This window comes from Sitophilus oryzae, unplaced genomic scaffold, assembly GCF_002938485.1.
Source record: "Sitophilus oryzae breed Bouriz unplaced genomic scaffold, Soryzae_2.0 scaffold_1576_pilon_pilon, whole genome shotgun sequence".
Taxonomy (NCBI): Eukaryota; Metazoa; Arthropoda; class Insecta; order Coleoptera; family Curculionidae; genus Sitophilus; species Sitophilus oryzae.
Genome location: NW_022146254.1, coordinates 11,830,059 through 11,855,764, shown reverse-complemented (window position 1 = coordinate 11,855,764; position 25,706 = coordinate 11,830,059).

Genomic DNA, 25,706 nt, shown 5'->3' with positions numbered 1-25,706 from the left:
TACTAGCTGATCCGCCTAACATCGGTACCGCCTAACAGTAGAATAAGATTTCTTTTTGTCAATTTTATGGTACTGATAACCGAAGGTGATTAAGCTTAATCTATTTGACAGTTGTTTTTATTTCTTCTCTATATTGTTGTTTACATTTCGACTCATTTTTTTCTATACAGGGTGGCCCATCGAAAACGTTCCGCAAGGCATAAACGTTCCGCAAGGCCAGGGTAATTTTTTTTCAGAAAATTGACGTGTTTTTGGTCAATTTTGTTCAAAAATTTCAATTTTATTTTTGTTCAATAAAATTGTCCTTAAGTTCTGCGAAATTTCTTCGAGTGTCTTAGACCGTTGGAGGATTCCCATTCCAGGTACGGATGGAGTCTTCCAGGTTCTTCAGTTCCGCATTAAGTTGGTTTCCATTTGGAAATGTCATATACTAATATTTTCGTTTCTGATCTAGATAGTGAAGTATTCGCTCCTTTTCTAGCTAGATCGTACCTAGAGTAAGTGGACTTTATTTTCGTTACCTAATTTCTTCAGCTTCTCTAGGCATTCTTTGACCAACTTTGAGCTGATGGTTATTACTAGTTCAAGCAACACTAAAAGCGATCAAGTCAAAGTTGATCGCTTTTAGTGTTGCTTGACTATCGAATAAGATGGATATTCCCTGTTCCCGATAGTTCCTATCTAATATAAGTTGTACCCATCTTTCGATAGCGTAGATTTCTGTCTGAAGGATGCTGAGTTAGGTACCAATTGATTCAGAGTATTTGCTCTATCTGCTCTAGTAGTTTTAGGATTTAGTCGGAAATTCTCTTTCAACCGCCTCTATTATTGTACCACCCTATACATTAAACAAGCACGCCATTTTATAATTACGTTGTTATAGGTATTATTTATCGGTGTTATAATTCAATTATTAAATTTAATAATATATTAATGATCAATACTTTACACGGTCTATTAAATAAGCATCGAATTTAAAACAACCGCCAACCGATAAATTTCAAACAGAGACCGTTCCCCGTTGTATCCCGACCGGGCGTATTTCATCTGTGACGTATGCCGGGATATGACATTATGATGAGCGCGTATGGAACAAACGACATGGGGGAAGCAGGAGTCGCGTCGGACGGACGGTTTAACCCATTAGGGGAGACATTAGCTCGATTGGATAGAGCATAAAGCGTTCGACTATTGGGACACGACAAACTAGTAATGAAGGGTTAAATAACCAGGGCTCAATTAACGGGAGGGGAAGCCGGGGCCGATACGAGGTCATAATTCATGCTGAAACATTTTGCGTGTCATAGAATTGAAGAGAAATTGAAACGGGCTGCATTATTTTATACCGGATCTATCGAAATATATTCGCGGTTCTGGCAAATTATACAAGGTAGCCCAGGCTGAGCATATCGGTATTTAAGTTAAGTAATAATTCTAATTCATAAGAAAGGCAGCAAAGAAGACATCAGAAACTATAGACCAATAATCCTATTACCAGTAACATACAAGCTGTTAACTAAAATAATAAACAACTCACGTGAACAAGCAGGCTTCAGAAGCGGCTTCAGCAAAATTGATCACATACATATATACGCACTCCCACTAGCCTTAGCCTTTAAAGACTATGAGAAGGCTTTCGACTCGATATATCCTAAGGCAATAATAAAATAGAAACTCTAGCTAAACAACGTATTGACAGGTCTTGTATAGAAACTCTCGCCAATATATACAAAGAAACCAAAGCAAGAGTAATGATATATAAAAACAACCCCAGAGTTCTCAAGTGGCCAAGGAGTACGACAGGGAGACGCGATATCCCATCATTACAAGTAATCTTCCCTCAACTGGACTGGACCAACAAAGGATTAAAAACAGATGGAGAATATCTCAATAGTCCAAATTGCTAATAGTCTTTAAGAATTACAAGCACAAATTAATGAACTAATTACAGCCAGCAATAAAGTGGGTCTCGAAATTAATTTAGCAATAACTAAAGTAATGTACAACAAACTACAACACTGGAAATAGTAGAAGAATATATATATTTGGGACAACTAATACACAGCTCTACTAACGTATGGTCCTAAAGTTTTGGGAAATTTTTCATCTGGTTTCGTTAAGTAATAAAATGCATTTAATGAGTAGTCATGGTAATTAAATGTCATCAGTCATGTCACTTCAATAAACAAAGCAAAAGATTTTGGGTTCTGCTTCTTAAAATGTCTTATAAAATTGATCTTCGTCGAGGAGTTTATAATCTTGTTGGGCGAATGGCGAAACGAGATATTGTCGTCATTTATCGGGATCAAAACATTAGAAAATCGACAATTTATCGCACAATCAAAGAATGTGAAGAAGGGATACCATGTGTAAATTTGCCTAAATCCGGACGGGGGTTTTGAACCAAATAAGAGATGAAAGACTAATTGAAGCAGCAAAACACAAAATTAGGATCTCGCAGCGAAAACTGGCCAGGAGAATTAATATTGGAAAGACTACGGTGTTTAGAACCCTATCAAGTAACAATACCCAAGTAGCATCTATCTGACTTCGAACTAAATCTGACCTGAAGCGACGTCAGACTTTGTGCAAATTTAGGCCGGGTGCTCGTGATAGGACCTGTGACGTCGCTTTCCTATTAAAAGCGACGCGACGTCGTTGGATCCGAGTCGGTAAATCCAACAATCTGTCGACGTACAAAATAACAACGTACCATTTTTATTAATTTCCCAACGTCGTTCCCACGTTGGCTTGCACGACGTACATATACTTTAACTAGCCCGACGTCTACCCGTTTTCCGAATAGGATACGTCTCACTGATAATCCCTAAAGTAACGTCCAATTATATTTTGTTGTATTTTATGTTCATATTTATAACCTAATTTACGTATCTCTATTTATGTCCGTAAATGCAATGCGACCTAATGACATCATGAACATAACCTAATAAAAAGTTTTTGTAAACAAACTTAAATTTTTTATTATGCCTAAAAAAACACTAAAAAGGCATTTAGACATTCATCTACATCTTACAGAAAGAGGTCGAGGCTTTTGCAAAATAATAATAGTAGTAGTGATGACTTGCCTCAACCCGTAAATGCTTTTTATCCGGAAGAGATGCTGCATTACACTGGTGCATCTTAATTTCATTTTTTAGCTTAGGATACCAGCAGACCCCATCCTCCTCCGACATGTGAGGTTCGGCTTAAAAAAGTGGCTGCCCATTTTTTTTAACGAGAAAACAAAAACTAAAAGCGCAAAACGCAAAGTGAGGTTACGTGGCATTATACGTTGGAATTATATACGTCATAATACGATTGCCGGTCGTCCGGTTTGATGACTTCGGTCGTGTGAGACGACTAATGTTGGAGACCCGGTCGGAATTGGTATATTGGTAGTTCATATTAAGTCGGACATAGAAATCCGCCATTCTTGACACGTATCCGATTGTCAGCCATTTTAAGATCGTTTTTTGTTTTTAAAATTTATATTCACATTTCGATTTCAAGTAGAATAATATTGATAAGGTTGAGTTTGGGGGGAACCACAGTACAGTTTTAGGATTAAACCAGCTAGAAAATTAAAAAAATATTTTGCTAGTTACTTTTTTATAGATATTTTTATTTCATAAATCTACCTAATTTTGAAGGCGCTCGTTGTTTTCCGGAGTATTTTAATCAGATATATAAAGAAAGTGACTTCCGTTGACAAAACTGATGTCTGGATTAATGATTCAGAATTATTATAATATGAAATTAGATAAGCACTTATAGTTATATTCGAGGAGTGATTATGAATCCATTTGTAATTAGGTAGTTTGGTTAGATTTTTATGAATTCTTGGTAGCGAATATGAAACCAAACGTCACGTAAGTGCTTAGCGACGAGTTTTAAGTGACTAAAATCCAACGTAATATGACGTTGGTAATTGGTAGAATTATATTCCCTATTAGGTCAGATACCGACGTCGAGGCGACCCGAATCTGTATTCCCCATTTAGGTGCAAATAAGGGTCGTCAGGCGGCGGTCCAACCGTCGTTGGTACCCGACGTCGGGTTTATTGAAAGCGACGTATACCCGACGTTAGATAACGTCCAAATGCTACTTGGGTATTGTCTTCCGAAAAAGAAGGAAATCTCCAAAATATACAGAGGCCCAGCTAGAGAGAATTCCGAGATGTTGTCGCGCGCTGAGGAGAGTGCATTTCGTCAATAAGTTGATCGTGATGGACGATGAGAAATATTTCCCACATTGTCCAACTCTGAGATGAAGGGCAATGATGGGTTCTACACGGACAATTATGAGAATGTCCCTGATGATGTGAGATTAAAAAGTAAGAAAAAGTTTGAGGAGAAAATTTTGGTATGGTATGCCATTTCTGAGGCTGGCTTCATCTCACATCTTTACATTGGCGTTGTTCGGGGTGAAGCCTTAAATGCAGAGCTTTATATCGAGAATTGTCCCCCTAAACTAACGGTCCCTTGTCCACTGTTATTACTATTTTTATAAGAGTTGTCAGTTTCTGAATTTTTTCCCTAAACTTTAGGACCATACGTTACCAAAAATTAATAGAAGAATTAAGTTAGCATACAGTACTTATGGACGAAACTCAATCTAATTCAAATCTAGAACGCCACTCTATCTAAAGAAGAAAACATTTGACCAATGTGTACTACCAGTCATGATCTATGCATGCGAAACTTGGACACTTAAAACGGACATTATAAGGAAACTGTAGGTCACACAACGTTCAATGTAACGAAATATGCTGGGAATAACCAAGAGAAGCTACACCGTAATTGGAAATAGTCGAATACGCTGAAAGTGATGATTTAATTGTGTATTTAATGTCGGATTTTTTTCCTCCCCTTCCTATAGAGAAAAAATAGCGAGAATGAAAAAATTGGAATTAAATACCTTCCATTTTAATTAATCCAAAAAATTTGGGAAAACTAATTATCCATTTTTTTATATACAGAAAAATCAAATTAAATTTAATAGTCTAAAACAATCTGGAAAGAAACGCTCGAAACAATTTAGACGTTTTTTAGCCAATAGATGAAACCCTATTATTCCTGGAAACGTGTTCCATTATCCAGAAGTTCGATTACACACCCGCCGATAAAATCGAAATCCCTGGAATAAAGCTTCCGGTTTCCCACTCAGCCAAACCACTTCAGACACTTCCACAACAATAATAATAATAATAATCGAACGCGGAAGCACACGTATCAAACAAGCGCATAAACAGAAACTGGTACAAACGACTACAGACAGAACTATTTCTGGATAAATAAGTGGAAGTCTAGTCGATAATGAATATCTGGAAGCGATATCCAGACGGTCCCTATAGATATTTAACACTATAATACGGGATTTAGCACGTACAGGCAAGCTTTTGTTTTGGGATTTCACGTTTTGGATGCAGTTGTACTTCAATTGCTAGTTTTATTATCCTTTTCTTTGCCTATTTGTATTTGAATTTCCGTAAAAAAACTTATATTAGTTTTTTATTCGAAATTTTCATTACAATCTTTTATGCATTAATATACTGACAATGGTAAAGAACACTGTCAAATTTTATTTTTATGTATATAAAAGGTTTTTCAATAATATTTAAACACCGAAGTAGTAAGTTTTAAATACAATGCTGTCTTTTTTTTCACTAGCTAGATTTGTAATAATACTTCCATTCAAAAAATATCATAATGTAGTAATCTATACTATATTATGAGGAATATCATCGACGTTCATTTCCAAGGCAACTGGACGCCGTTTTTTTTTCGATCATAGAGTTTACAGGGTGATTTTTAACCTATACGCATAAACTTCGGAAATTATTGCTGATGACAAATAATGACTAAAAATGAAAAAAAAGTAAGTAAAATATTTTTATTTACGGATATAACAAACTATTTGAAATAAAAACAAAAAACGTAAATTCCATTAAATTTACTGAAAAGTTTTTTAAAAATTTACTCATAAAGTTGAAAATTTTTGTGAAAAATAAACATTTTTTTTCATTATTAGTCATTATTTGTCATTAGCAATAATTTCCCAAGTTTATGCGTATAGGTTAAAAATCATCCTGAATTTGTACAGGGTGGGTCAAATTCGACGCTTTTAAATGGAAACACCCTTTCCTACAGGAGATAGACGAAAACTAATATCGGTGTCTGGAGCTCAATTTTCATCAAAAACATGATGCTGAAAACCGCACATCAATATCTGTTACCCTTTCGGAGTTACGAGGTGTTTTTCAAAAATGTGTATTTTTAACAAATCGCTGTAACCTTTTTGCTATGGAAAATTTTGTATTTCTATGAAAACATTTCCAAAGCACCTTTTTACGTAGAATTTAATGGTTTAAGTATAATTTTTTTAAAATTAATAATTTAAGAGTTATCAACAAAAAAATTGATTTTTTATTTGGGACACCCTTTATATTTTTAATAAACTGAAAAGAATTTAAAATTACCTTTCCAAAAATATAGCACACTTGATATTTTGTTATAATCTCCTTCAAAATACAGAATTTTTAAAAGTTCGCCACTTTTAACTAGTAGGCTTTGGACTTTGGACCCCTTATTGATGATATGCCCTTAATAGAACTCGAAAACATATTTTTCCAGCAAGACGACGCACCGCCTCTGAACGCTGAAGTTATCAGCAAATTTTTGCAGCCAATTTCAAGAATAATTGAATAGCTAACCAAGACCCCAGCCGTTGGCCGTTGGCCAACCAGACTAAATTTGAAGAAAAAATTAAGATAAAGTCTGGATAAAAAGACAGCTGCTAAAATGTATGATAATTAATCCGTATCAACCTTAAATCTATTAAATTCCTCTTTGTTACACATACGCGTGCACCAGAGTGTTCTGGATCGGCTCCAAAAGCGTTTTGGATCGGGAAAGATTGGTATCCTGAATGTCCGGAATTTATACCTCTTTGATATAACAAATTGCCGTCGTTTAGAACAAAGTGGCGTCTGTTTTGGCGCCTCTCCATGTCGACTCTAACTAAATATTGATAAATTATAACCTAGGCGAGTGAGGCAAAGATCAAAAGTATCTAGTTTTGAAAATATCAAAAAAAATTATGTCAAACATGCCATATAGTATTTTTAATTTTATTTAATCTCTGAAATCTGTAAAGGTTTGTATGAATTTTTTATAGAATAATAATTTTCAGATATTCTATACAAATATAGAATATATAATACTTTTTTTAAACTATTTTAGCAAATAGAACAAATATAAATTAAATTTGCATACGACCAAAAATACCGTGTGCGTCTCAAAAGTGGCTCACCCGAGGGGTAAACCGCAGAGGAATTATGGTGTACACTATGAAGGAATTCTACAGGAATTACGAGGAATTCCAAGGAATTCCATAGGAATTACTAGGAATTCCAATTATTTCCGTAAGAATTCCAATGAATTCCAAGAAATTCCTTAGAAATTTAGAGGAATTCCACAGGAATTAAGAGGAATTACAAGCAACTTTATAAAAAATTAACGAACATTAGTAAACCATGAATACTATAATAGGTAGTACTAAATTTAAAGAAAAACGTTTTTTTACTATCCGTTTTTCGTTTTCGCTTCCAAAATTTCCCAATATCAAATATCTACAGGTTAGATATTCTTTTAATTTAATATTGTACCCTCGATTATATATCTAAAATATTTTCCAATAGTACGGCCGAACCACCCCCGAGAGATCTACTTATAACGTTCCCTGATTTCGCCATTTTAAAGAAACCCTCATAAGATTTTTTCATTCAGTACTCAGAAAGTGTAAAGTTGATTTTTTCATTTCCTCGGAATAATACCTAGGTATATACTATAGGGAAATTAATACAACTTTAGGTGCACTTCATCAATGATACCATGCGTAATCTTATGGAATTTACTGGTGATCGTATTATGACGTGCAACTGAAGTTTTATTAATTTCCTTTCCTATAGATACGAGTATAACTAGGTACCTATCATTTTCAAAAAATCCCGAGAAAAATTAATTTTAATAAGTAAGTGCCGACATATTTCCAGTATTTTTACCTCATGATACCCTATTAGTCCTAAAATTTAACTAAAAAAACGTAAATCTCGTAATAGTACTTTTTATTGTTAGATCTAGTACTTATAGAGACATTAGACATTTATAAAAATCACCAGAAAATTTATAGCGGAACTGCGAAACCGAGGTGGCAACGCTGGTTCAGACTGAAAGAGTTACCGAGTTCGTACCAAGGAATTCCAAGGAAGACCTTGAATGGTTGACCTTGACCTTGAAGACCAGGAATTCCAAGGAATTCCGAAGGAATTACGAGGAATTCTGAGGAACTATTTGAGTAAAAGGAATTACGGTATACACTTTTCCCTCTGCGGTTTACCCCTCGGGCTCACCTTTATAATATAACTTCTTATTATAACGAGATTTGGTATGTTATTATATGACATAAATTAGGATTGTTTGACGTATTCAATTGCTCTTATATAAGTTTCAGTTATAGTCGTTTTCTGTTTCACCGGAAATGACTATAACTTTTGATTTTTAAATGACACCCTCGGTATATTTCTACTTTATTCGATAGAAAATGAAATTCCGAATAGCATAAGAAAGTTGACATATCATGTGTCAACTTTTGACGTTTTCGAATATGGTTTATTTGAAATTGTAACATGCGATTCATAACGACAATTTGACTCGAAATACCAAGTATGTGGTACCAAATTATTCGTAAAAAATGCTGTTTCCAAATATGCTAATGAGCCATCCTCGTTCCATTTGAAAACATTAAGATATTGTAACGTTTTTAGTTCGTTACATGTCTTTTTTACATATGATATATGATGTCTGGCCTATCATCACCGGATTCCCTCTCGTTCAAGCCGGATAGCTTATTTGACGCGCAATTTTTACGTTCCCAGCTATAAGCCTATTCAGTAGCTACGGCTGTAAGGATTTATGGTATCGCTCTGTGGGAGCGCGCGCTGTCAACATCGCTTCTGTCAATTCTCTGTGATCTAACTTCACTTTTGGTTGGACCGTTCGGCCTCTTAGACGCCATTAGTCCCAGTGTTGAGAAATGGTGGTCATTTAAATCTGGCTGTATTATCTGAATCAGCTGCCATTTCGAAGCTACAGGTAAAGCTGAGTTATTTTCCTTTTAGATTCGTTATTATTAGCGAATATTTTTAGGGTAGAGTTACGGATGGCCCAACTTGTATTTGTATTTGGCTGGCACGTTGGCGTCCCTTTGCTTTTGGCCTCCAGAATGTCATTTGGAAGAAAGGACAGATTATTTATTATTTATTGAGCCCTCGGAAGTACTTCGAGGTAGGTTCATTTTGTTTATTAGACGGTGTTTGATGTTAAACATGGGTTTCATGTTCTTAGGGTCTTACGGACGGACTATTTACAGGGTACGGGCATTATCCAAGGTCCTAGTATTCCCTTGTGCCACTGTCTTATGGACGGATGTCCCATGGACAAGTGTCCCCTGTAGGATTGATTTGTCTTCACATAGAGTGCCCCAGCGTGGGTGTGGCTTGAGCCCCGTGCTGCTTCACCCCCATTTCTAAGCCTGGATCGCCGACAGACAGTGCAGAGATGCAAGACCTCCTCGCGCTGCTACTGGTTGAAGCAGGGTTACATTAAAGAACAGCTAAGTGTAATTTTAAGTTCTAGTATTGCATTTAACACCTAAAATGTTTTCAGTTTTAAACAGTAACGTACATTTAAACTATAGCGTACAGACTATATTTAGTGGTTAGATTATTAAGAATATTTATGTCAATGCAGTAGTAAAAGTGTGATTTAGATTTTAGATTTCATAATATCACGCATTGTAATGGTATTACTTTCTATAAACATCATTATTACGCTATACTAATAGATGAATGACGAGATAGATTCTAGAATCTACAGGTTGCAACACATCTGATTGAACACCGTATAAATTTAACAATTTAAATGAAGTAATGCTGCTTTTCTTATATTTTCTCTAATGTTACACGCATTGTATTTTCCTTATAGTCTTTACATAGAACGTATTTAATATTATTTACATATATAGTTTTATTCAACAGGTAACCACTATAATAATTATTAAAATTGTACAATGCTATTCACCATCAGAATTCGTATAGTAATATAATAAATAATATAGAATAAATATAGTCATTAGTTTTAAGTATTATACAATTGTGTTTTCTTTCTCTGTACATGCCTGGCGCCCAATATCTATTTTTTTTTGTTTATTATTCTTAATTAGTTTTCTTTCCAGTGAAATACCTTATCCACGACTGCTCTCCGATGAAAAGCTGCCGTTCGCAGTGGTAGTTGTTTAAAAAACGCTACAATATGATTAAAAATACGATTTGGGCATCTTTTAACCGGCCAGGACAAGACATTAAAAACATTAGAAGATGAAATCTATTTTTCTAAGGCTTCTTGGCTAAAAATTAATGTTTTTATATGGCTTGTTTCTCTCTACAATTTCCTGTTTCACAATGTACCGTTTGTGTGCGGGAAGGGTTCATAGTTTCATAGTTGTCGATTTTCGAAAGAAATCAGTACATGTATAATATTTCGTTTATTTTTCATTTTATTGATTTTAAGGAAAGCACTGTTCATTAAAATGCTGTATCCTATGTAATAGGGCTTGTTTCTCTCTACAATTTCCTGTTTCACAATGTACCGTTTGTGTCCGGGAAAGGTTCATAGTTTCATAGTTGTCGATTTTCGAAGGAAATCAGTACATGTATATTATTTCGTATATTTTTCATTTTATTGATTTTATGGAAAGCACTATTCATTAAAATGTTATATCCTATGTTATAGGGCTTGTTTCTCTCTACAATTTCCTGTCTCACAATGTACCGTTTGTGTCGGGGAAGGGATCATAGTTTCATAGTTGTCGAAAACACACTCTAAATTGAAAATTAAAACAGAATTTTGTTCAAAGTGAAAATGTCAAAAGTTGACATATGTCATTCTATTCTGAGTATCATTTTCTATCGAATAAAGTAAAAATATACCGAGGGTGTCATTTAAAAAAAAAGTTGTAGTAATTTTCGGTGAAACAGGAAGTGGCCGAAAAGAATTGAATCAATCAATCAATCCTAATTTATGTCATATACTAACATACCAAATCTCATTTTTTATCTGGAAAAATAAAAAAGTTATAGGGGTGAGCCACTTTTGAGACGCACCCGGTATACTCATTCTAAAGAAACACCAATCCTATCAAAGTTATCTCTATTAAAACCCACTAAACTAATAAAACACGGAACAACTCCAATTCTATAACAAAACAGACGTTTCCTTATTTTGCTTTCATTACACCACGAAGTTAAATATTTATCTCATCTTTCCCGAACAAGCAAACTAGCAAGAAACTAACCAGAAGCGACAACCCATTTTCCGATGTAGAGCTCCGGCAGCGGCATCGTCGTCGCGGGTAAAATTCGGTCAAAATATGAAAATAACTTATCTAGCAGAGTAAATAAACCGCAGGTATCGCTTGTTCTACTCTTAGACACCGTTGCAACGTTATTATAACTTTGCCATGGAGAAGTCTCAAATGCCGCGAAATTTATTATTCCACGGTTTCCACTTTGCTCTGTTCTCTCTCTCTATCTCTCTCTATCTCTCTCTCTCTCTCTCTCTCTCTTCTGCTATCTATACGTTAAGATAAGTTTTAATCTGACGGTTCTTCGCAACCACCGTTGCAAAGTTTAATTAGAACGTAATGTGAACGGAGAGAAGTTGTACAAAGAAAAAGGAGACATTAGGATAAAATAAGTGTAAAGTTGCGGGAATTTGCATCTTTGTATTTGTATCTTCTTAACTTTGACTCTATTACACTCAAGGCTGTTAGTTTGTGTACAGGGTGCTACAAATTCAAGGCACAAGCATTGGTATCTCGGTAACATGGACACAGTTGCGCTTTGCGATGTTCACCAAGATTTCTTTAAAAATTTTTTTAAAAATTTTAAGGATTGCTGAGTTTTTTGGAAAAAAAACGGATTTTTTTGAAAATCAGTTTTATTTTTTCCTGTCATTACTTTTCAGAAAATCAATAAACTAATCCCAAGTAGCATCTATCTGACTTCGAACTAAATCTGGCCTGAAGCGACGTTAGACTTTGTGCAAAACTGGTGATATGACCGGTGATGTCGCTTTCCTATTAAAAGCGACGTCGTTGGATCCGAGTTGGTAAATCCAACGATCTGTCGACGTACAAAATAACAACGTACCATTTTTATTAATTTCCCAACGTCGTTTCCACGTTGGCTTGCACGACGTACATATACTTGAACTAGCCCGACGTCTACCCGTTGTCCGAATAGGATACGTCCCACTGATAATCCCTAAAGTAACGTCCAATTATATTTTGTTGTATTTTATGTTCATATTTATAACCTAATTTACGTATCTCTGTTTACGTCCCTAAATACAACCCATTAAGTAGCATTTGCGGCCTAATGAACATCATGAACATAACCTAATAAAAAGTTTTTGTAAACAAACTTAATTTTTTTATTATGCCTAAAAAAACAGTAAAAAGGCATTTAGACATTCATCTACATTTTACAGAAAGCTAATAAATAAAATAATAATAGTAGTAGTGATGTCTTGCCTCCACCGACGAATGCTTTTTATCCGGAAGAGATGCTACATTACACTGATGCATCTTAATTTCATTTTTTAGCTTAGGAAACCAGCAGACTCCATCCTCCTCCCACATGTGAGGTACGGGTTCCAATTCTTTTAAATTTTGTATATATACTATCTTAAAAAAGTGGCTGCCCTTTTTTTTAAGGAGAAAACAAAAACTAAAATATAGTTGCACAAATCCACAAATCACTGATACGCAAAGTGAGGTTACGTGGCGTACGTTGGAATTATATACGTCATAATACGATTGCCGGTCGTCCGGTTTGATGACTTCGGTCGTGTGAGACGACTAATGTTGGAGACCCGGTCGGAATTGGTATATTGGTAGTTCATATTAAGTCGGACACAGGAATCCGCCATTCTTAACAAGTATCCGATTGTCAGCCATTTTAAAATCGTTTTTTGTTTTTAAAATTTATATTCACATTCCGATTTCTAGTAGAATAATATTGATAAGGTTGAGTTTGGGGGGAACCACAGTACAGTTTTATGATTAAACCAGCTAGAAAATTAAAAAAATATTTTGCGAGTTACTTTTTTATAGATATTTTTATTTTATAAATCTACCTAATTTTGAAGGCGCTCCTTATTTTCCGGAGTATTTTAATCAGATATATCAAGAAAGTGACTTCCGTTGACAAAACTGATGTCTGGTTTAATGATTCAGAATTATTATAATATGAAATTAGGTAGGCACTTATAGTTATATTCGAGAAGTGATTATGAATCCATTTGTAATTATGTAGTTTCGTTAGGTTTTTATGTATTATTGGTAGCGAATATGAAACCAAACGTAACGTAAGTGCTTAGCGACGAATTTTAAGTAACTAAAATCCAACGTAATATGACGTTGGTAATTGGTAGAATTACATTCCCTATTAGATCAGATACCGACGTCGAGGCGACCCGAATCTGTATTCCCCATTTAGGTGCAAATAAGGGTCGTCAGGCGGTCGAACCGACGTTGGTACCCGGCGTCGGGTTTATTGGACGCGACGTATACCCAACGTTAGATAACGTCCAAATGCTACTTGGGATTACACACTCTCATAGCCACTTTATGAAGTGTACCTGATAGTATTTTTAAATTTTCAAATTAGCTGATAATTTGCGAAATACATAGGTGATCTTAATTTTTTTAAATACGGACCTTCATTTTTTATTTCAGTTTTTGCGGGAACTCGGTCTCCTGAGTACAATGATATGCCACACTTAATATTTTTTTGTTTCGGAAATTTTAACACAATTTATTTAAACTAATTTCAAATCCGACTCTGTTTTTTTTAATATTAAATCTATTCATCCATTCCAATAACAAGCTTTCAAACTTAACAATGATGTGGAGTGTGAAAAACTTTAAAAGCGGAAAATCAAATACAATAAAATAATATAACTATGATGTAATATAAACAATCAAATCATTTCCCCGGAAGATGGATTGGAAATGGTAGAGCAGTATAATAGCCAGCGAGGTTTCTGGACCTGTCGTCAAGGGCGGGGGCAAATCAATACATCTCAACATTTACAATAAAGAGTACAAAATGCATTCGGAAGTATAAGAGGATCTGTTCAAAGAGCTATAAATAAAACTGAACGAAAAATAACTTTGTGCAAGAGGAAGGTTGGTAACCCTTTCGAACCTGTAGAGCATTATAAACTAGTTTGTAGAAGTTGATTTATTTATAATAACTACGATTAATATTCTCCTTTTTTTTTAAAAAAAAGGAGATGCCACTAACTGTGACAACTGGAGAGGTATTGTTTTGTTAAACACCATTCACAAGATAATATCCTCTATAGTTCATTTAAGGTTAAACTCCTATATAGAGCCTACTCTGAGAGAGAACCAAGCTGGTTTCCGACCGAACCACTCGTGCATTGACCATATTAACACATTGCGCATTATCATAGAGCAGTCAATAGAATTTAGGTCACCTTTATTCTTATTATTCATAGATTTCGTCAAAGCTTTTGACAGTATCCCCCATGCGATGGTATGGAAAACTCTAAAAGAAAAAGGTGTTCCGGAAAAATTAATTAATATAATCAAGGAACTCTAGAGAAACACAGAATGCAATGTGCTGCACAACGGTAGAACCAGCGACAGTTTTAACTTAGGGACAGGAGTAAAGCAGGGTTGCACATTATCGCCGCTTCTATTTAATATCGTGCTCGACAGCGTTTTGACTAAAGCCACAGCAAACATTAGGGGAGTACAATGGACTCTGACATCGCATCTGACGGATCTTGATTATGCTGATGATATCTGTCTCACAACACAATCCTTCAAAGACATGGAAATGATGCTCAGACTTCTAAAAACAGAAGCAGACAAAGTAGGATTAAGCATAAACATCGACAAAACGAAGTCAATGCGCATTAACACAAACAACAGCACTCCATTCAATGTAGGAATCAAACATGTCGAGAATGTAACAGAGTTTACTTACCTGGGAAGTATTATAACAGCAAACGGTGGCGCAGACGCGGATATTGTCAGCAGGATCAGGAAGGCGCAGCGAGCCTTTGGCCAACTAAAATCAGTTTGGACCTCCCGTCAACTCTCCATACAAACAAAATTAAGAATATTCAATTCCAACGTCATACCAGTTTTATTATATGGCTGCGAGATATGGAGAGTGACAAAAATATCCATCAACCGTCCACAGGTGTTTATCAATCGCTGCTTGCGGAAAATACTTAAAATCTTTTGGCCAGACACCATACGTAACACCGACCTGCTTCATCTTACAAACCAACAAGAAGTAGGCATTGAAATCCTCAAAAGAAAATGGGGTTGGATAGTCACACTTTGCGGAAACCTGATAGTAATATAGCGAGATCAGCGTTGGAGTGGAATCCCCAAGGAAAAAGAAAGCAAGGACGACCTGCTCAAACATGGAGACGTTCCATACTGGATGAGCTTCAACAAGTAGGGTCAACATGGAAGGAAGCAAAAACAACTGCCAAAAACAGAACCCGATGGAGAGCTTTCGCTGAAGCCCCTTTGCTCCGCGAAGGAGATATACGATCCTATACGATTAATATTATGCATTTTATTAGATCGTGACACTGAGATTTCAAATTCACAATAAAAAAATTAAAAATATCTTTAAATTGTTGACCTGGATATTATTTTTTTGAATCTTTCAATTGGCTCGATTTTCCTAATTTAATGTTAATTAGCGCTGATCAATATTGGTGCGATAAATATAACCAGATTAAATAATTTAAAAAATAGAGTCGGACTTGAAATTATTTTAAATAACAATTAAATAGTTTTGTTATTGTTAAGGTACCCAAAACAAAAAAAAATATAAAGTGTGGCATATCATTGTACTCAGGAGACTGAGTTCTTTCAAAACCTGAAATAAAAAATGCAGGTCCGTATTTAAATTATAATTAAAAATAATTTGGCCGCTGTATCTCACAAATTATCAGCTAATTTAAAAATCTAAAAATACTGTCAGATAGCCCCAATATAGTGGCTTTGAAAAGATGCAATTAGTTTTTTGATTTTCTAAAAAGTAACGATAGGAAAAAATAAAATCGATTTTCAAAAAAATTCGTTTTTTTCCAAACCACTGAGCAATCCTTGAAATTCCTAAAACTTTTTTGGTGGCATCTTGGTGAAAATCCTAAGGCGGGGGGGGCAACTTTGTCCCAATTTAACCATCTTCGTATCTGTTACGGTTTCAGAGATACCATTGCTCGTACCTCGAATTTGTAGCACCCTGTATACGTATATTCAAAAGCATGATCTGATGCATAATTAAGTTTCTACTATAGGCATTTTAGGTACGAAATAAACTCTCCATGTCCAGGGTGTTCTAAATTCAAGCCTCCTCAATAACTTTAGTCACTTCAAAAACCGAGATATTGAAAGTGGCTTTTAATAATGTATTGTAATGATTTTTTTATCAAATTATTTGGATACTTCAATCGCAAAATCATAAATCTATCCCACCTAACGTCGTCTGTCGAAATAATTTAACCTAACCAAACCAGCGACCGAGAATTATTTACGGTTTGATTAACCGCCACCCTATAGCAGTCTGGGCGTTCCGGCTCTCTCGGCGCAATAAATAGCAATTATTTAAAAGCGAAACCTGGGTAATTATGCGCCAAACCGAATACGGAAAATATTTATTCTTCGCATGCGATATCGTCCGATGACGACGCTGGCAGCCTACCGTAACCTCACTCTTTTAAATCATCGAAATGAATGATTGCTGGTCGACGCTGCTTGCAGAAAACGACAGAGAAGATTTCGTATTTCGTTAACCAACGTTGATCTGTCTCTACTATAGAGTATACAGGCATAATAAAGTCGGTTATGAAATCATAAACAAGTCAAAAGGACGGTCGGGGATACCGTCAATGGTTCCTTCAAAGCAGAGGCGTAGAATAAAAAACGTTCTCTCGTGTTTTTGAACTTTCGAATAACTTATAATATGTAATTTCAGGGATTTACATTTAGGGGGTATTCCGTTTCTATCGGTTTCCTGAAAGTTTTCTTATTACGGAACACCGTTCCTGACAAATTCGGTTATAACTGTCACCAAAGTAACCAGCTCGAGAAGGCTGGTTTTTCTGGTCTTGTTTGTCAATCAATGTCATTTATGTGACAGAAATCAAGCAACTATTGGAAGTTCGAGTGAAATTCTCATTTAATTTCTAAAATTTTATATAATATTTTGTCTTTACTTCCAAAAGCAATGGAGCGATAGTTATTTTTTATGCAAGACGATAAAATGGTATCTTATCGTCGATCGAAAAGATTAATGAATTAATTTCGGGAGACGATACTGCAATTTTATCATCGTGTATAAAACAATATTTTTTCCATAGAAGGAACCCAAGTAGCATCTATCTGACTTCGAACTAAATCTGACCTGAAGCGACGTCAGACTTTGTGCAAATTTAGGTCGGGTACTCGTGATACGACCTGTGACGTCGCTTTCCTATTAAAAGCGACGTCGTTGGATCCGAGTCGGTAAATCCAACGATCTGTCGACGTACAAAATAACAACGTACCATTTTTATTAATGTCCCAACGTCGTTCCCACGTTGGCTTGCACGACGTACATATACTTGAACTAGCCCGACGTCTACCCGTTGTCCGAATAGGATACGTCTCACTGATAATCCCTAAACTAACGTCCAATTATATTTTGTTGTATTTTATGTTCATATTTGTAACCTAATTTACGTATCTCTATTTATGTCAGTAAATACAACCTATTAAGTAGCATTTGCGACCTAATGAACATCATGAACATAACCTAATAAAAAGTTTTTGTAAACAAACTTAAATTTTTTATTATGCCTAAAAAACACTAAAAAGGCATTTAGACATTCATCTACATTTTACAGAAAGAGGTCGAGGCTTTTGCAAAATAATAATAGTAGTAGTGATGTCTTGCCTCCACCCGTAAATGCTTTTTATCCGGAAGAGATGCCAAGAAAACAAAAACTAAAATATAGTTGCACAAATCCACAAATCACTGATACGCAAAACGCAAAGTGAGGTTACGTGGCGTACGTTGGAATTATATACGTCATAATACGATTGCCGGTCGTCCGGTTTGATGACTTCGGTCGTGTGAGACGACTAATGTTGGAGACCCGGTCGGAATTGGTATATTGGTTGTTCATATTAAGCCGGACACAGAAATCCGCCATTCTTAACACGTATCCGATTGTCAGCCATTTTAAAATCGTTTTTTGTTTTTAAAATTTATATTCACATTTCGATTTCTAGTGGAATAATATTGATAAGGTTGAGTTTGGGGGAAACCACAGTACAGTTTTATGATTAAACCAGCTAGAAAATAAAAAAAATATTTTTGCGAGTTACTTTTTATAGATATTTTTATTTCATAAATCTACCTAATTTTGAAGGCGCTCGTTGTTTTCCGGAGTATTTTAATCAGATATATCAAGAAAGTGACTTCCGTTGACAAAACTGATGTCTGGATTAATGATTCAGAATTATTATAATATGAAATTAAATAGGCACTTATAGTTATATTTGAGGAGTGATTATGAATCCATTTGTAATTAGGTAGTTTGGTTAGGTTTTAATGTATTCTTGGTAGCGAATATGAAACCAAACGTAACGTAGGTGCTTAGCGACGAATTTTAAGTGACTAAAATCCAACGTAATATGACGTTGGTAATTAGTAGAATGACATTCCCTATTAGGTCAGATACCGACGTCGAGGCGACCCGAATCTGTATTCCCCATTTAGGTGCAAATAAGGGTCGTCAGGCGGTCGAACCGACGTTGGTACCCGACGTCGGGTTTATTGAACGCGACGTATACCCGACGTTAGATAACGTCCAAATGCTACTTGGGAATTTATTACGAGTAGAAAAAATATTGTTGATTGGGATGGCGTTGGTTTCTATGTAATTTGACAAATAAATAAAGCTGTCTCTTTAGTTGTCAGTTTTGAGTCAATATTTTTTAATTCTCTTTCGTGTCGATTGCTGATTGAATTGGAGCCAGAAATAGCTCAAAACAAAATTAGTAAATTCGCAACAGATATTATCCTTCCTTCCCATTACATATTTCGGGGTATATTAATGTCAATTGCACCATAAAAATTTGCATGAATAAAAATAATAATGATGATTCTTTGTAATTTGAATATTTTTAATACAGGATTGCAGAATAAAGTTTTTAACCTATCTTCGCTGTTAAAGTATCATTTAATCTACCCTTGCGGTTAAAGTACTATTTTATCTACTATTTTTGATAGATATAAGGCAATTTTAACAGTTGCTATGGAAAAAATAGAATGACTTTTTAGGACCATTTAAACGTATCATGCAGCCATTGTTTGTTAAAGTCAGGAACATTTAAAGAAAACATGAAAAACAAGACAACAAGTAATTGTGAAGGTTTTGTATGCTATAAAAATATAAATATTGATTAGATTTGTTTATTTACTATTGATCTGTTTTAATAATGGACTTGCAAATCTTTACTTGAGCTGTCTAAAGAGTTTAACAGTTTATTAATAAAGTACTTTTCAATATTAAACTCCATTGGAAAGAAGAAGCAAACGTAAAAGCAGAGAATAGGTACATTAAAAATGCATAAAAGATACATTTTATAATAGAAGTATTGAAATTTAGAAAATGTCAACATTTTACGTTTCCAGAATTTTATCAAACCATTCCGTATCATACCGATGTTTTTCAGGAACTGCTCTTTACCGTAGTTTACCGGTCTGGTTGGCCTAGTTTTGCAACGGAATACAGCCTTAGTGAGTACGTTTGTTGTAAACCCGAAGTGTCTTGCCTGGTTTCTTACTATGCTTTCACTGGTCTTTCATCATTTGCATCATCATATCAGACAACAATCTCTTATTCCCAGTTTCTGCCATTAGGTAATCTCTTTATATCGTCAGTCCATTGTGTCTGCGGACGTCTTCTGTTTCTCTTAATAAATCTTTCCACCTGTTCTAGAGGTCAAATCTTTGGTCTTGGGTAATATCCATTCTTTTAATTTTTTCTACTGATCCTTACTCAACTTTTGTTGGGGTAATACTTTTTTTAATGCGTTTGCAACCCCAGTAAAGACCCACTGGAAATCCACTTAATACATTACAACAAGAATATGAGATTTGAAATGTTCAGCAGAACCATTGAAGTTTTCATTGTTTATACGCAGTTAGAAGTACACATCGCCTTGGAACATGCAATTTCTTCTTGATAGACCAACCTCTCAGGAGAAGAAAATAAAGTGTTTGTTTTTCTAATTTTTCATGTTATATTTTGTATTTTTTATGGATATCTGGTATTATTGCTCTATTTATTTGACAAAACAGATTAAATAAATCACATTATTTGTATTTTATGCTTTTATAAGTAGGTATATGAAAATATTTGCACTTATTAAGACTCACCGTTTATAATAATATAATATTATACAGGATCGTCAGAACTATATTCCGGAAACTTCGGTAGCATATTCTGCAGATAAAAATAAATAAAAAAGTTTGTATAAATGTATGTCGTATTTCTTCGATATAATTTCTGAAGTAACGTCAATATTTGGATAAAAGATGTTGTCTGAGTGTTTTTTGGCATGAGAAATTTGATTTTGATGTCAATATGACTCCTACTTGCAGGGGGCGCAAGTTTTCGTCCGTACCTGTATAAAACTACTGAGTAATGTATCTAATGGTATGTATTGACTATTTCATCTTGACTCTAAATATCTTGAGAACGGTTGCTTGTGGTGATTTTTACCGAGAGAAATTATTTATCGACAAATAGTAGTCATATTATCCAAAAACTTTGAGACACCAATTTCCATCTAAATATTGACGTTACTTCAAATATTACTTCGAAGAAATCGAAATAAAAATGAAATTTTTACACCCTGTACCTCAGAAAACTAAAAAAAAAAAAAGTAAGAAAGTATTTTAGGGCATACATTTGTATGACCTTTTTTACTTATTACGTTAAAAAATTATATATTTTTTTATTAACTTACTTGACCTTTTTTTGACCAGCTTATGACCAATTTTGGTAATACATAAAACATAAATATTATATATATAATTACATAAATATTCAACTAAAAACCCTAAAGATTTATAAGGCAGTTAAAGGTTAGACAAAATAAGATGCTGACACTATATGTGATGTTTTTTTTTTCAGAAATTTTGATATCTATGCAAATTCAAAGACAAACCCAGATGAAAATTTATCCTGTTTCCCCAGTACTATTCGCCGCCACTGTCCCATTACGGAAAACCCGACGGGTTTCCCGAATTAAACGCCACGGCCGAATTTTCATTGCTGCAGCGGGCGGGAAATTTATGAAATTTCCACGACCCGGCCCGTCATATTCGCTCTCTCTAGCCATGTTCGGAGAAAATTGCGCGATCGCCTTTACCCTCCCTCTCTATTTTACCCCCCTCCCACTGCACCCCTTTTTCCTTATTAGTAACGTTCAACCTAACTAATATTCTTGATTAAAATTTCGGACCTTATTTACGAGACTAGTTACCACTGTCGACTTTAAAAGTCGGCGATATAAAGGGGGTCGCACACGGTACACATTATCGTATAAATATTATTAAGTTAGGAATATTTTGAGGTTCAAGTTAACGTCTCCTTTCTGCTGCAATGGCTAAACTGGACGGGACCTACTTGTTTACGCGGAATCCGAACCGCGGTCCTCGGCCATATCATGGTCAATGGCCTACCGATTTAGGAAGTGTCTAAATTAACTCTTACTCACGAGATATCCGATCTCATCCGGCCTTGAACCGGCGTGAATGAGCAGTGTGTATCAATAGATTTTACACTTTTCCCTTTTTGGACAACAGCACGATGCAAAGTTTCGAACCGGTCACCCGTCCATCCACTAGCATCGCCTTACGTCGCTTAACTTCGGTGTTCTAATGGGAACCGGTGTTTCGACGTAGCTGGGCCGTTGCCCAAAGTTAGGAATATCATTTTTGTTAAACAGTTTCCGTTAAATGAGGTATTGAAACATATATACAGTTTCGAAAAAGCTATATGTCAGACTTCTGGTTGGAGATTTTCACGGCCAATAATGGGAGCGCACGTTATAAAATTATATTTGTCATTATACAGGGTGATTCAGATATATTTTCAAACAAAAATTATTAAATTGAACGCTATATTTTCTTGTTCAGTTTATTTGACTTTAAATTCCCATTCCTAAAATTACATAACGCCATACCTATTCTACACCCAATGGTTCTTGAAATATGACCATTTTAAGAGTAAATTTTCTATAAGTATAGAAAATATAAATACTCATATCTTAGGATTATATAAAATAATCTGAAAGGAAGCCAAAAATGTAATAATATACAGAATGTTCCATTAAAAAAATCATCCCGATACACTCACACTTTTTTCAGCCACCCTATAGAAGTTAAAATATTTTCCAGAAATAAATCCTCGTACATACTTTACGTTTACACTTAAACAAAATTCTCAAGTTTTTTATTCTAGGAGCTACAGATGCACTATCGCCGGACCCTGTATATTTTTTTCGCTGATTTTTTTCAATATTTCAATAGATATTTAATTAAATTTAAATGCTTTATTTGTTTAAATGCGTCGGCATATTTTCAACACACGAGTTTCAAGAAATGCAATATAAAAATTCGAAAATTTAGTTCTTAAAAGAACGCTTTGTCACAAATTACCTATAACAGATGCGAAAGAAAGCGACTGCATCGGAAACCGCTCGGCAAACCCGACACGCCTATTGAGTGGTGTAAATACACCAGTCGTTTAGTCCGGAAACCTATGCTGTGTCGTATTCGCTTGCTGGAATGACATAGTGCGTGGTTATATGTTTCTTTTTAAAAACGCGTTAGGATTTTTGTTGAACTTTTGAACTGTTATTTCTAAGTTTTGGTAATTTGTATATCTTATTTAAAATGGGATGCAAATGTGTTTATTTATAAGGAAAAAAAAGATATTTATAGTATAAAAAATTAATTTATTTAACAAAATTTAATTAAAAATGTTACAAAATAGTTACCTTTCTATTGGTTCTATCGGACTTTTTTCGACTATATAAATCTTTATTTGTAAACTTTAATACATCAAATATTTTCAATCTAATTAATCATTTAATGATGTAAATAAGAGGAAATTTCTCACATGGGTGGTCAAATTTTATAGTTTTCATTATATCAAACAGCCTCTGAGAAATGTTTTCAACTCAAAATGCCTTTAATTATGTTTGACTACATCATTAAAAAGGGTGTTCAAATACATCAATGTGATATTTGTCTAAAATTTGCAAAAAAATCCGAATCTCTGGATAACTCGAAATTATTTACCCATTTAAAAGCCTTTGATCATGAAAGTGGAAAAATTTGTTCATTTTATTTACAGGCTGGAAAAATTATTTATATTAAATTTTGATGAGTTTTGCACTGAAGAAAACATTCAGAGGCTGTTTGATATAATGAAAACTATAGAATTTGACCACCTATGTGAGAAATTTCCTCTTATTTACATCATTAAATGATTATTAGCATTAAAGCTTACAAAAAATAAAGATTTATATAGTCGAAAAAAGTCCGATAGAACCAATAGAAATGTAACTATTTTGTCACATCTTTAATTAAATTTTGTTAAATAAATTAATTTTTTATACTATAAATATCTTTTTTTTCCTAATCTCCTACGAGCTGATATAATATGACGAGCAATCTATTAAATTACTGTGAGATTATACAGAAAAGTCCACAGACTTCGAGACATAGGAAAATCAAGTCCATTTAGCGTGTGTCCAAATTTTGACAAGTTTTCAAAAATGACAGTTTTGTTTAGACTGACGTTTAATTTCACCTGACTTCTCGGTGAATGATTTCTTTTTATGGGGGTACATAAAATCTAAAATTTACGGCCATGAAGAAATTCAAAACTTGGAGCAGTTAAGGCAGAAAATATTTAATGCCTTTGACACTGTCACCCCTGATATGTTATCCAATGTGAGGAGGGGATTTTATGATCGTTTGGGTTATTGTTTAATGGAAGAGGGAGGCACTTTTGAACAATTTTTGTAATTTTTTAAATTTCATTATCCTGTTGTTTTACCGTTTACCCATTACCTACCTTGACGAACATGGGAAAACGAAGGTCCTTTTCAGGACCACAAATATTTTGATTGAGAAAATTGGTAACTTTTTATTGGATTAAAAAACAAAAGTTGTTAATATAATACCAATTTAAAAGTGTTTTAGTAGTTTTAATAAACACTATGATATAAAATTTATTATTATTATAAGGTACATTATTAATACTATTGTTCATTCGAAATGGCATTAAGACCCAATTGCAACAATGATTTAAATTTTTCTTAAAGATAAGTAGAGCTTAGAATGAGCTGTCTTATATTTACTTTAATATTCACCTTAAATGAGGGAATTTGACTGATACAATTTTTGAATTTGAATTGTTTTTAATGATACTAACAATTTTAGTTCAATTTTTAATAAAATTTATTTAATATTAATAGAAATGCAAGAGATTTGAAACCTCTTTTAGCGATTTATAACATTCTCAAATGAATTACAGGTGCCCTTATTTTCTATGAAAATCACACAGCTTTTTTCATAGTCGCTGCAGTTGCTATAGCTATAAAAAACTAATTTTTAAGGTGTGAAAATTGCGACACACGCTAAATGGACTTGATTTTTCGTATGTCTCGAAGTCTGTGGACCTTTTTGTATGCCTCGATAACATATTAGTGCAGATTATTTTCACCCAAACAAATAATAACCCAAACTATACATTGATGCGGATTGTCTATGAACTCTTTCTGAAGGTCACAGAAACCTGAACGCGTAATTCGGTATTCTTTCGCATCTGTTATAGGTAATTTGTGGCTCAGGAGACCGAGTTCTTTCAAAACCGGAAATAAAAGATGCGTATTAAAAAAAAACAGTTGGCTCTGTCAAATCTCACAAATTATCAACTAATTTGAAAATCTAAAAATACTATCAGAGAGCCCCAATAAAGTGGCTATGAGATTGCGCAATTAGTTTTTTGATTTTCTAAAAAGTAACGAAAGGAAAAAATAGAATTGATTTTCAAAAAAATCCGTTTTTTCCAAAAAACTCAGCAATCCTTGAAATTTTTAAAACTTTTTTGATAACATGTTGGCGAACATCCCAAAGCGCAACTTTACCCTTATTTAACCATGTTCACATCTATTTCGGTTACCGAGATACCTATGCTCGTACCTCGAATTTGTAGCAACCTGTATAGATATCAGCTATAATAATAATTAAATTATTTAATATTGAGGTTAAGGTTATCTTTAGCTTAAATTTATAAAATCAGCAAATTTTTTATTAAAACCCAAAATTTTTGCTTTATAATACATGCTTCCTCCAGTATCTTTAACCACAATTTGAATCCAACAAAGTAATAAAATACAGTTATATTATGGTCAGTATTCTGCAACCGCGATGCTAATTCGAAAAAATAAAAAAC